Here is a 14,228-nt window from a genome sequence, read left to right on the forward strand (position 1 = left end):
CTTATTACTGCAGAGGTGAAAAATGCAGCCTTTGTGGGCCTTGTAATCAGTTCCAAAACCTTGGATCCTAAGCCACGATGCACTTAAATGCTCTGGGATCCTTGCTCTTTATCTTCTTGGAGGTAAATCCATGAAAGAAAGTGCACTAATTCTTCCATATGTTTGGCCACGCTCATTCCCCTCCTGTTCATGAATGTTCCTCAATGTTTTCCCTGCCCATGGGCTCCCTTTAGCCCTGTGCTTGTACCTGATGGATGATCCTGGAATCTCTGTTCTCTTGGGCTCCCAGCCTAACCTTGAAGCCTTCAGGTGTCACATACATTCAGTGCCTTGGAATTTTTTTTTTTTTCCATTTTAATCATCCGTCATCAATCTGTTAACAATCCCTGCATGTTTTGTTTCATCTCAGGAAACATCTGGAATAGCCATACATATTTAGTGGTTTTTTGTTGAAAGGATTTTTTTAAAATTTGGTTTCATGTGTCATTTTTCTTCTTTCATATACCTTGCTTAGCTACCTATTTTAACTTATATATATGTTGGGTCATGAATTTGTAAAGTGGAACCTTGTTCTGCCATCAAATAATGTGTATAAAGAATTGCTTATTTACACGGCTTTTTAGAGTAAGTCTTCTGTAGTATTTAAGGGTTATTTGACACAACTTTTCAAAACCAGTAAATATACAAAAAATTCGTAATGTTTTAGAACTGACCAACTAATGTGACTAGGTACAGAGTTAACAGTGCAAATGAGAAAAAAGTAAAACAAAAAAAGCCCTGCTAGATAAAAAGCTGAAGGTAGAAATGCAGAGCTTATCTAAGTGCATCATAGTCATACTAGTTTTTGATTAAAAAATAATTATAGTGTCTTTTGTAGAACAGCTGATTTCATAGAACTCTTTGATGGGGAAAAAAAACAAAAACACAAGAAGTTGATTAAGAGTTTGTATCAGTTCTCAAGCCTTCAAACCCTGTTCTGGAGGAGAGTGCTTTGAGAACTAAGCTAAAATATAATAGATGATGTTAAATGGACCGAGAGGGGGAAGGTGTTAATATTTTCCTTGAAGTGATGCCACACACAAGATTCTTGCCAGTGCAAGAATCTAAAGAAGGGCCATAAAGAGGACAAAAATTAAATGAACTTTGGACTAGGGAATTGGGGAGTCCTATTTCTGACATGGTTTGCCCCAAGGAGAGGAGAGAGGGTGAGCAGCATCTGCATCTTGTGCTATCAAAGGCTTGAGAGACAGAAACACCCCTGAGCACCTCAATTTGATGGAGTCCCTGTCAGTTGAAGGAACATTATTTTAACCTTGTCACTGCCTGTGCTGCTGACACCATGGATGTCCATCTACAAAAATGCTGAGCCTGTGTTTAAAACTCTCTGAGAGCTCTATTTGTTGTGTCCCTTTCGTTTGGTGGGTTATACAGTTTGGTTTTTTTCTCCATGGCTCCTTTGAGGAGAGATGATTTTGTAATTTGAACCACAGGCAAATCAGCTATCACTCTTGGCTAGTGCATTTATGGGCTTTGGTCTTGAGTTTTTCTGTTTTCACTGGAGTCAGCTTAGGTTGTATTAAGCTAATCTGGTTCTAAAACTTGCTCATCTGTCTCGCTTGCTCCTATGTTTTAGGGGGGATCTAATGTCCCTGTAACCATTAAGATTTGGCCACGTCCTGTTCCGATGTAACAGCTCCTCGGAGCTGCAGGAAGTTTTATTTCTGTTGCACATCTGCAGTGAGAGCCAGGCATTTGAAATCTGAGCCCCTTAAGGGCCCATGTCTCGGAGATATTGATCATCTCCTGCAACTCTTCGTCTGCTTTCAATTCCCCTCACAGCCAGCGGGAGTCGAGGCTCTCTGCACTTTGCAGGATCAGACTCTTGGAGGAGGTTGTCTGCCTCTGCCTTCAGCTGGCTGGCTGATCTCTCATCAGATGGCTCCATGTGTTATGGAACATCCCAGATATTCCTGCTGTCAGCTGAAGGCAGAACAATATCTACATTGTCTGAGCTCAGGCTGAGAAGTTGCTAAGTGAGAGAGTGTCGTGGTTTGAGAGCAAAACGAGTGAGAGGCTCCAAGTCAGAAATACAATTTAATAAGAAGAAAGGTAAAAAGGTAAAAATAAAATAAAATAAATGCAATAACACAAAAGATCGCTGACAGAGTCAGAATACAACCTAAGCAGGATGGTGGGAGCAGTCCAGGTGAGGTGCTCTTCCTGAAGCAGTGATCCTGTAGAAAGGTCTGGTAGCTCTGGTCCTCTGGGAATCCAGTAGGTAAGGGCTGCTTGTACTGTCCCAAATACGAAATTATATCCAGGTGAGAATGCTTGGCTCCTCTCCCTGGGTGGAGCATCTCCCAATGGGATGAGGAGTGTGAAGTGGGTCCTTGATGGCCCATTAACAGAGATAACCCCTGGAGGGAGTTACCTGTGAGTCATGGGCCAGGCGTTGATGGGCCCTTAGCAGAAGACAGCCCAAAGGAAGGGGGCCTGGGAAAACACTGCCCCACTTGGTTTAACAGTTCATGAAGATGGTGATAGAATAAATACTTTATGTACATCCTACACTGCAACCCAGGACAGAACGAGCTGGAGTCGTGGATTTCTGCTTTTTTAGAAACTTGCATGTGAGACTTCATTTTAGAATATTGCTTGTATTGAGAAGGACTTTGGTCTTCTAGGAATTTTTTTTCTGTTTAGTTATTTAATAGTTAAAGCAGGTTAATAATTAAAGGTAGAATTAATTTCCAGGTGGGGCTTCTATCCTGCTCAGACTAGCAATGAAACAGGGAGGTGACTTGAGAACTCCACCAGCTCTCTGAGATGGTGGAGACAGCTCATGTGCGATAAGGTCCCAAAAGAATCTTCAAAAAGAATTGTGAATATTTAGTATGACTGGCAAGGAGAACTGCATCTGAGCCAGTGGGAGGTGAGGAGGGAGAAAACGTCACCTGAGCACAGCCTTTTTTTTTTAGTGGAGGGCTAAAGAAAAGATTTTTAAAACCAGGGCCCCAAATTCTAACACTTTTGAGGATATGAACCTTTTACCTGCTTCTCATAGAATTTATGAATAAAGAAAATTATTGACATTAACACAGGAACATTTTTACAGGAGGTGAGAGTGGATAACTGTGCATAACTTTGTTATAAATGGGCGGAGATAATATTTTTCTCCTTAAAATGCCTTTATTAATCAGCTCTTACAATGGTGGCTCGAGGGGTTTTGGCAGCCCGGTTTGCTCTTGAGGAGGAGGGTCCTGGTCAGCTCTGCAGCAGGAAGTTCAGCAGGGCTGGAGAACTCTTCCCTTGTCGGGAGTGTTCCCGGAGTTCTGAATTCTGTTTGTTTGCCTCAGGGTCTCACTTCTGGTTTGGTACTTTAAAGTTACAGTGAGTTACAAAAACTGGACTAACCAGTTCCACTGATGCTCTAGGGTATACATAGCCCAGTATTGGTTCTTGTGGGCTTAAATCTTACTTAGGTTTATTTTTATAAGGGGTTTTTGGTGTTAAAAAGGGTCCCAAGATGCACCTGGGATTTCTAATTTGCATATTCTACGGGGTCTGGGGCAGGGGCTGCAGCAGCCTGCAGCAGCTTTGTGGTTGTTTCGCAACAGTTATCGGCGAGCTGGTTGTGCTTGGGGAGCAGGCGTCTCGGAGGTTTCGATGGTGGCGGGGGGGTGTGTATGCTTTTGGCGGCTCTGCAGTGGGAGCGGTGTGGGAGCGGGGCGGGCGTCCCGTCGGCAGAGATATGCTGCCGCGGCAGCGGCCCGGCGGCCGCCCGGGGATGCGGCTCTCTTCACGGGAGCCCGGGGACGCGCTGCCTCATCGGCGTGGCCGCAGGATGAGGCTGTGGTGAGAACGGAGCGAGGCGGGCCGGGCGCTGAGGAGGTGCGGGGCCGTGCGGACTGGCTTCTTTGAAGGTAGCAGGCGAGCCCGCTCCCGGGGTCTGTGTAGGCTTTTTTTAAGGTGGTCTGGAGTCTGGGGGGGGTTCAGGCTCTCTCTTTCAAGGCAGCAGGCAGTCTACTCTGGGGTCGGAGGGAGGGGGCCTGCGGGTGGCTTCTAAGTGACCAGGTAGCCCCCCCTTCACTGCCCCCCCGGGGTGAGGACCACGGAGGTGGCTTTTTACTGTTACATTATAATTTAAGATTATTACATTTAAAATATTAATACACTTGTTCTATGACAATCAAGGGTTTCAACTTTTCAAATCTTTAACATTTCTAATTTTCATTTTTATCAACTTCATGGATCCTTTTTTCCTTACATTCTGTGAATAAAAGATTTTCTGAAAGGAGACTATCCTATAACCCAAGTTCTACTTTCTGCATGATTCTAACACTTAAACAGTGAATATAAAATAAAAAAAAAGCAGATAATTTAAGGCACATAAAAGGCTTATTTTTAGGAATCTGAAGCACCTTTCAAACGGAAATTGCACGGAACCTCAAAGAAGCAAACCCAAACTACCCTACAGTAGGAAATAAAAGTCAAAGGAATTATTAAACTGTTGAGCATCACACTTACTGAGTAAACTTCTTTCCTCCCCTACTTGCACAGGGCTGTTTTGAGTACACTCAGCACACACTTTATTCTCCAGGCCTTCATTCCCAAATGGGACAGGATGCTCTTAGTTGCCTTCCCAGTCAGAGCTTTGCTCTTGAGTTTTTCTGTTTTCACTGGAATCAGCTCAGGTTATATTAAGCCAAAGTGCACAGTGCATTGGACAGGTGAAAACTGGCAATTTGAAAGTATGATGCCTTTTCCAGAGACTGGATCTATCCTTATCCCAGGCAATTATTTCGGCAGTGCAGTTTCCGTTTTCCAGGCAGCAATGCTGCCAAAGATTTTGATCAGTCAGGGGCAAAAAATTCTGCTAAAAAAGTTAAAGCTAAATCAGAAGTGTGTTGAAATCAATAGGTGGATGTGGAACAGTAAACACAGAAAAGTAGAAATGTATCTGCTACATCTTTGCCTAGTTTTTGTTCTTTTGGTGCAGATATCTGCTGTGCCTTTGCAGATTCAATATTGATAGTTTAAAAGGACAATAACTTGTCTGTGCAAAAGTTACCTGCAGTCTGATGCACCTATTGTCAAGTAGCCCTTGTAAAGATCTCTGCAGCTGACCAGGATTTTTCTGAATGAGTTAAAGAGCTGTTGCATATTTACTGAATCTTCTGATATGGAAACTTTTCTGTCAGAGCAGAAATTATTTATTTAGGAAACCTCCTAACTCAATCTGAGTTTCCTTGATGTGGAAACAAGGGTGTGGGAAGAGTGGAAAGAGGAAATGGTGCATGTCAGTCTCCCTGTTTCGAAGTTTCCAGGGCATTTCCAGGTTTGCATGTGAAGCCAAGGATGCTCCTGGATGCTATGATGTGGTTTTAGTTACAATTGACCCTGGTGTGGGGTCCATGTCCTAGATATCAGTGCTCTTTCTTCAGAAATAATTTTCACAGTGGTTTTATGATTGCTTCACTGTCCAAAACAGTTATTCTAAACTCTCTGAGAAAAAAAAAAAAAAAAAAAAAAAAAAAAAAAAAAAAAAAAAAAAAAAAGGGGCTTTTATATAAAGAAAATATTTGAAAACCTAGGTGCAGCTCGGTCTTGCTTTTCCCCAGCAGGAAGAAATATTCCTGCTTTTAAACAGTTTTGAAAGCTGCAAGAAAGCCTTGGTTGTATTTCATCTGTCAGTGAAATTAGTTCTTGTTGTTAATAAAACCTGATCTTTTAGACTGGGTGTTTAAGAAATTACTGTGCAGCAAATATAACTATCAGTGTGGGAACAGGGGTTGGCATTAAACTTCTGTGTTTATCAGAACAGATACAGAACCTAACCACATGGAGAAAAAGGTGACTTTATTGGTAGAAATGTGGGCACTTCTGTGATTAGTTATGAGTTTTCTGGATATTTCTGTGATGCATTTTGGTTCCTGCCTTGTTTTAGGCTGTATTTAACTGAATTCATGTGTCTCTCTGATGCCCCTGGGACTATTTATTTGGGTTATTCATGTCCCTAAATATATTAAGAAGTCCTCGGGGAGGTGTTTCAATAACAAAATAAAATAGATTTGAAATAAACCTAATTAATTAAGAATTTTATTTTTCATTACATTGTATTGATGTAAATCAGATCCTGGACAGAAGTGGAAACAAAATGATAGAGATGGTGGCATTTCCTGTAAGATTTCTGGTATGGTGCTTGTCATCAGATAAGGAAGATCAGAATTTTAGCATGGCTATGTAGACATTTTAATATTTGAAAGACAACTCCAGAAAAATACACAGAGGAAAAAAGAGATAACAGCTTAAATAAGGAATCTTCCCAGTATTGTGTCCAAAGAGAAAATACAGCAAAGTTGTATTTGGGAAGTACAAGACTTGTTTTGACTTTGCCAAGTTATGTAGTACTTAACCTGGTATTTCCAGAGGAATAAGGGTGCTTTTGTTCAGGCAGTGGAATCCTAGCATAGCAGAATTTGGGTTTGAGTCCTGACTCTTAAAGATGTGAAAATTAGGCTTAAGGATGATTGTAGTATTTTGTTCATTTTATTGGAAAAATAGGAATCTAAAAAAATTAAAAAGGCGAAGTACTTATATGTTGTGATTAATTTGGGCCAGGAAGGAACTTTATCCTATGCCACACCTAAGGACAGCTGCTCTCCATCCAGCCTTCCTGGGAACACTGGTTTGGAAGAAAGCACCTTGATTGTGTGGGCGAAAACAGTACAGGATTAGAGATTTGGCTGGATCATAACTCGGGGCAGAAAATGCAGGTGTGCTTTTGTATATCATGAGAAGCTTTGGAGATGCTTCCACCCTTGCTCTTGTCCCTTAATGCAGCTCTCAAGGAGACACTTGTATGAATTTATTCACAAAACAAATGAACCCAAAAAATCCTAAAGCTCCCAAATCTAAGTTTCCAGAATTCCAACATTTTCCATGTTGGTCTGACTGCAGAGAGGCAATGCTGGATGTGGGCACAATGAGATGGGTTTTCTGTGCCCCTGGTGAGTCACCTCCAGGAAAATAAAGAGGGGAAATATGGCAAGTAGAAAATACCTACTCTTGGACTGATACACATAAGAAATTGAGTGTGCATTGTTGATTTGCTGTGGGGAACAGAACTGGGATTACTGTGTGGGTTTTTTTTAGTTCTTAGTGATGTAATCCTCTTAATAAAAATAACATTACTTTGAAGATCATCTTTGCATTCTTTAATAAATATGTAAGTGTTAAAAAGCAGCAGCCTATACAATGGTTATGACATGGCAACATTCATCCTCTGATAATGCTGAAATTCAGATCTTTCCTCTATGCCTATGAAGTTTAGGCTTGCTTTATATTCTTGGCTGTTCATACTTGTTTTTTGAGGAAGCCCTGACTGTGGTTGTCCATCACACTCACATTTTTAGTTGCTTGCAGTGTGAACTGAAGGTGCTTTTATTTGTTGGAAATGCTTTATTTGTCTATTTTTCAACTATTTTTTTTTAAAAGAACCCACTCACTTACTTCAACTCCACTATTTAAAGACAAAACAAGCTTCAAAACACCCCAAGCCACCCCACAAACTGCAAAAGGCTGACCAAAAGCTGGTTCACTCCACTTGTACATATGATCTTATCAGCCTGGCCTTTTCCTTCCCAGATGTCACAGTTTTATGATACTCTCATTATCCAGATGGTCTAAGAAGGCAACAGCTTCTGGGAGGTAAATGCTGTTTAATTCTCCACATCCTGGGTCTGTGAAAAGAGAAACTGGTCAGTAAAGTGTCTGAATATTGGAATATTCATTTGGGAACTGAAGCCTTGAACCTTCTGACTGTGCACTTGACCAGATGTGGCCTCATCTTTACAGAGAGCAACCAGACCACCAATGAAATTATTCAAAATAAGGCTCAAGAGTGGCAACCACAGGACTGCTATTCTCATCACAATGAGTTCGATTTTGAACATACAGTGAGGGTTTAGTTCTCTTTCACACTGAAATATAATGGGTTTGAAGGGAGGAGTTTTTTTCTCCTTTTTTGTAGTTTTGTTTTGTTTGGGTTTGTGTTTTTGGGTTGTTTTTTTTTTTTTTTTTTGTGAGGGGGTGTTGGGGTTTGGTTTTTTTTTTTGGTGGGTGTTTTTGTTTGTTTTTCCCAGAGAAATACCTGACAGTGAACTTGGTCCTAATTTTCCGTACAGATATTTTTGGGAAGGAGAGGTGATTCAGCACAGCTTAAGAGAACCAATAATTGGGCACAAAGGGCTTAATTAGTTTTGTTCCTGGATGATGGTGTGTATAGCATAGGAATCTCACTGAAATTAAAATCAAATATCTGAGAGCAGAGCTGACCCATATAAAATAAGTGTGGCCTCCCTCCTAAATGCCAGAAGCTATTGGACAGCTTTCAGAATATCTCCTTGGAAATGACTTTAAGTCAGCAAATAACCAGACAGAGAAGTAGTTCAAATTACCTTGTTTTTTTGTAAATGCTATATTAGTTTTTCTGGAGACTGAACTGCATGCAGCAAAGTTTGCTATCCAGCTGAATTAAGTTAAAAATAGACTAAGGTAAGCAGGTGCCATCCCAGTGGCGTTCTTGAAATAGCACCAAAGTACTCCAATTCTGGGTTTGACTGCCCCAGTCCAGGTCCCCAGATTTTTGATATAAAGCTCTGCACAGAGTTTGCTGCCTCAAAGACTTATAGGTGATGGAAAAGTGCTTGTCTGCCCAGGGGAGTCACCAGTCCCAGAAGATCTCCCAGGGCTGGAGATCTGGGGAGAAGACCCTGTGCAGCTGACTGGATTTTTACAGCTCTCATTTGGGAAAAATACAAAAACAACAACAACAACCACCCCAAAAAAACCCACACCAAAACAAAAGACCAAAACAAACAATCTTCTTAAGGTGAAGTATTAAAGAAAAGAAACAAGGTTTTTGGGGTTTGGGGTAGGGGTTTTGAATATCAGAAAATCATTAAAGTTGACATTGAGGCTTTACTGATACTCAATTCTAATGCTTCTTCTGTCTTTGATTTTTCTAGTAATCTACTTTCCAGCTGACCTTTCAATCATCTAGCTTCTGAAGTATTTTCCTGCCCACCACCTCTATTTTTTTAAGTGTAAGAGTGTGTGAAAAATTGCCAAGAATTGAAAAACAACAACAACAACAACATGAAGCTGAAGTTTTATTTGTGTTGCTAATCAGAATGAGAGCCTTTAACACTGTTGCTAGAAACACTAGCAAAGTGTAACTTGAAGATATTCACATTTGAAGGAAATAGTTGATATGCACAGCACAACTGAACAAAAATCCTTTAAAAGCTGTGAAAGAGGCTGCTGTTGATGCTCATACAGGCTGATAGCCAAGGCCTGAAATTATTAAGAGTGTCTAGCAAGGCAAGGCTTCTAAATTACTGAGGAGACAGAAGATGAGCAGAGAGAAGAAAGTACTTTTAAAATCAGTCGATCTGCTCTAAAGCCAACCTGAGTACAGATGGGAGGAACTAAAAGCAGGAAGGAGAGTGTTTGCTGAAGTGTTCTGAACAAGAGCAGGTGAGTTTTGGTTGGGTTGGGCTGGGTTGGGTCACAGTTGGTAGTGAAGGAAGCTGAGCGTCTGATGAACTCAAACCGGCTTTCGTGGTTATCCTGTGCAGAGCCAGGGCTTGGAGTAGCAGTGATCCCTATATCCTTCCATCTCAGGATATTCTGTTTTGTTTGGGTAAAATTGAGTGGTGAAGGAGCTGGGAATACTTAGAGAGTGCTGGAAGGTCTGAAATTTCAGGAAAAGGATAGTGCAGTGATGGGACTCATTGTGACCCACCTTACAGAGCTCTGAATTATCTTCTAAGAAGAAAGTGAGATGGAGGATCATCCATGCAGCTGTAACTTGTGCAGCAGCTGTGGGCAAAGAGAAAAAGGTACCTGTCAGAGAAATATAAAGCTACACAGAGAATGTCTGAAACTCTGCTAAATTCACTTCAGAAAGATTTGTAATTTCAGATTCACTTGCACAGTGCCCATCACTGGGTGTATTTTGGAGAAAAGTGGTATAGTGGTGTTCCCATTTCTGGCTAGGAAAGTCTCTGAAATAAATATCAGCTATTGCCTTCCCTCTGGCTGTTATCAGTGTTCTCTGGTGATCATATCCTAACCAAAGTGTTATCTTTTCCCTTGTAATTCAGTGACAGAACTGTAGTCTTCAAGGAAAGAAATCACTTTTCACTCTGGGAAACCAGAATATCTGCCTCAAGATCATTGTTTAACTTACTGATGGAGATATTTTTGTATTATTTTAATTTATGTATTTGTTTTGTCTTATTGCCATATTTAAGTATATTTCATAATTATTCAGTATTATTTAAACACTAATTATAAAGCACAATGCTTTTATTAACACTTTTTGTGACTGCATAAGCTTTGGACTGGGATAGATAATATAGTTTAAAAATTCTAAATTAAGATTTTTATGTATTACTCTTGTTTTTGACTGAATCTGCCTGTTATGATGTTGGGAGCTGCAGATCTCATTGGAACTGATAAGCATGAGAGGTCAGTTAGAAAAATGTCAGAAGCACTTTATCTTGCTATTGCTTAGGCAGCCTCTCCCTGCAAATGCTCAGAGCACCAGGCCGCATGAACACTGGATTCTGAGGTTTTCCCTGGGGTCTGAGTACATCCAGGGAATATTTTTAGTGGAGGAGAATGTCTGTACAGACAGAGGAGCCCATGTTGCAGCTGAAAACGAGCCCAAAAAAAAAATCTTAGCACTGATTCTTCCTTCAGAGAAGAGCCAGCACAAATGAGAGAGGTGCTCAGAGACTAAGGGAATGCAGAGGCAGCATTTGGGGTAGAAGATCTGATGGAAAGAGTCTTAGAAGTATAAGCAAACATTCCCTATCTCTTCCTGAGGGATCTGTCCAGGGATGAAGGAAGTGAGGGCTCTGTGCACATTTGTTTCAGCTTAAGTGGGATGGCATCAAAGAGGAGCCTGATGCCGTGGCCAGCTTCGCCTCCTAATTCTGAAGACATTGAAACTCTGCAGATATTGTGGCTTGGTCACCTGGAGCAGTTTTTCAATTTGTACAGTTCAAAATTAAGTACAAGTCCTGCTCACACAGGAGCTGTGTAATTTTCCGAGGTGTTGGGAAATCTTGCTGTAGGTCCCATGTTTTGAATTCCATTCCCAAAAATCTACCTATTTTCATGCTGCAGAGCCAATATGCCTCTTTTCAGCCTAATGTTCCCTAGCTGCCTTTTTTTTTTTTTTTTTTTTTTTTTTTTTTTTTTTTTTTTTCTCCTGATCAACCTACTAAATGCAGTGGGCTTTTTTGCTTTACAGCTAATAGTTCTTTAAAATATTCATTCTTTAAAATAGTAATTTATTTTTTCCAACCATAAATACACCACAGCACTAGAAAGTGCTAAGTGATAATTAAAAGGCATATTGCAGCTGGAACTGATATTTGGTGCATTAATTAGATCCTTCCTCTCATCTTATGGCAACGTAACTGAACCATGAAAGGAAGAACACTGCATTAGCTCAACTAAATATACATCAGCTACTCAGCAAGGAGGGGCTTTAAAACTCCTATTTTCAATTCAAGGCTCCAAATAAGTAAAAGTAAATGCAAGTAAATGCAACAGAGGGCTTGATCTGGTTAGAGAGTGCTATTTATTGCTGGGGAGCAATAAATAATAAATTCAGGGAGGGCACTGACCAACTTTAAAATATTAACTTGAGCAACAGTAGAGCCCCTGGTGTACACAAACAAGCATTGTACTGATCCTTGGGTAAGAGATAAGGGAGAGAGATAGAGGAAGAATTATCTCCAAATGTGGAGAGGAGGAGAAACAAAAAACACTCTCTACCAACTGAGAAATTGGAGGGATGCAATGGGAGATAAAAATAAGTAAAAGCAATTGTAGCCAGTAAATAAAAATGACAGAGGAGAGGTGTCAGGGCAGATGAAAAGCATTTGGGGAGTGCAAAGCTTGGTTACAACACTGTGCTGTAACCCAGCTGTATTTTGAAGGTTTGCTCATGATCAGCACTAATCATAGGAGTAGATGTGTCAATGTTGATGATCCTGATGACTCTGCAGGGAAAGGCAGGAACTGAGATTAAAACCTGTCTCCTGCTTGTCTAGCACCTGATTCAGGAGACCTGTTTTAATTTTAATAATCTATTTAAGAAATAAATATCTTAATTTTAATACTTTGCTTTTTGGCCTAATATCTTGAGAAAATAGAGCTTTGTTCACTTTGTTTTGGGTGTTTGGTTGCTGGGTTGTTTTTTTCTTTGTCACTTTCTGTCTGTTTGCAGGTCTCCCACAAAAACAAATATGTAAGAATGCAGTCCCTCCTAGACTTTTAAACCAACTATCCACTCTTGGCAGAGAATTAAGGATCTAGAGATATTATTATACAAAGCAAAAGATAGCTGAGACCAAATATAGCAAAGATATTGTAGTAATGCCCCCCCTTGAGGGGAAAAATCAGGAGTACTTCATCCAGGCATCCCAGAATGAGTGTGAAGGAATAAGCACGGAGTGAAAGCCTATCCACAGAAAAAACTCTTTGTGAGCTATGGCCTGTTAGCAGAGAATCCATTCTGGATTCCTTCTTGTCTAACGAGCAAACTCAACTTTCCTGTAGCACAATCACAGAAAAATGGTGGATTGTAGGACAGGCTTCCAAGGAAAAGCTGCCAAAAGCCTGCATCCTCTTAGTTACCCCTCACTGTATGATATGGCACATATCCCAGTGCCCATCTTGTGTGTTACCCTGAGCTTCCAAATGGGGTGTTCCTGCAGGTCAGGTCTTCAAAAGGCTCTGATCAGAAATTACTTTTAAAAATACCTCCGGTGTTCTTTCCCTAGAAAATTTAGTTGTATAAATTTCTGTTTGGTTTTCACTTTTACATCTTGAATTCTCCACCTGAAGACAGAAGAATTAAAGGAGTAAACCATGGGGTAAGGTACCTCCTCAGGTGAGACAGAAAAAAATAAATAAATGGGTCATCCAAGGGATTAAAGAACGAGTTGGCTCTATAACCCTTGGTTTATAAGGTGCCAACTGTTAACATGAGGGTTGCCTGCAGCTGTAGAAGGATTTTGTATTGCTGTGGTGGAGTGCTGAAAGAAGATGGTATAATCAAAGCATAAGGGCCTGATCCCTAAAGTAAAAGTTAAAAAAAGAAAAGTAAAATATACTCTGTTTGTGTAGGCAGGACCTGGGATCTGTCTTCATCATTAATGTCATGCAGATGGTGACACCCTAGGAAAGAAGACCTTTGAACCATGTGTGTCCTAAAGCATCTTTTAACTCAGCAAAAGCCATCATTACTTACTCTGTGTGCCATACTTTCATATTACTGGCTGCCAAACCCCATTATGACTAACTGATTTACTGTGTGCAGATGTGGTGAACTTTTTCATATCATTGGACCAGATGTTTCTGAAGCAGAGGTCAGCTGTGGGACTTGGTGTATCAGTCTGGTTTTGTGTAGCAGTACAATAAATCAGCTCTGCCCAAGTGGTAAGCACTGGGAATTTGAATAAACTCTATCAGTTGTCCTGTGTTGTGCTTTTCCTCATAAAAACTAAGTATCAGGACTGATTGAGGACCTTGAGTTGTTCAGGTGCCTTTGAAGTGGAGAAAAAGGCAAATTGGAGCCTGGCATTGCCATCAGCAGCACTTCTTGTGGACTTACAGCTGAGGAAATTCTCTTGTGCTGGTTTCAGAGGCCAAATGTCCTCAGCCTTGTTGGAACACACTGATCTTTGTGAGCAGATAGAGAGTAGATTCAATGTAAGTGCTCTATTTCTAATGCTCATTTGGGCAGAAAAAAGAATGCGAATCAGTTGTAAGTCTGCATTTGCAAGATTCAATGAAAATGTGTCTTCAACTTGTCAATGAAAATTATTTGTTCAAGTCTTCTTAAGCCTGTTTGAACTAGGAGTATTAATATTCTGGGAAGGTTCTGAATCCTGTCAGCAATATCAAAGGAGTGAAGTCTAACAAGACTTTAAAGGTTTCGGATTTAGGAGAAGAAGGTAAACTGGTATGAATTGGCAGTTTCGGAAACAGGAAAATGCAAAGCTCCAAGGTGACCATCTCATTTCAAATCTGGTACTCACAGAAGTCAGCTGGTCCCTTTCCTGCATGTGATAACTTTAAAAGTAAGTCAATACTGAATGAAATAAAGGTGGTTATTTTATAAACATGTGGTCTAGCTAAAT

The sequence above is a fragment of the Zosterops lateralis genome, assembly GCF_965231275.1.
Source record: "Zosterops lateralis genome assembly, chromosome: 5".
Classification (NCBI taxonomy): Eukaryota; Metazoa; Chordata; class Aves; order Passeriformes; family Zosteropidae; genus Zosterops; species Zosterops lateralis.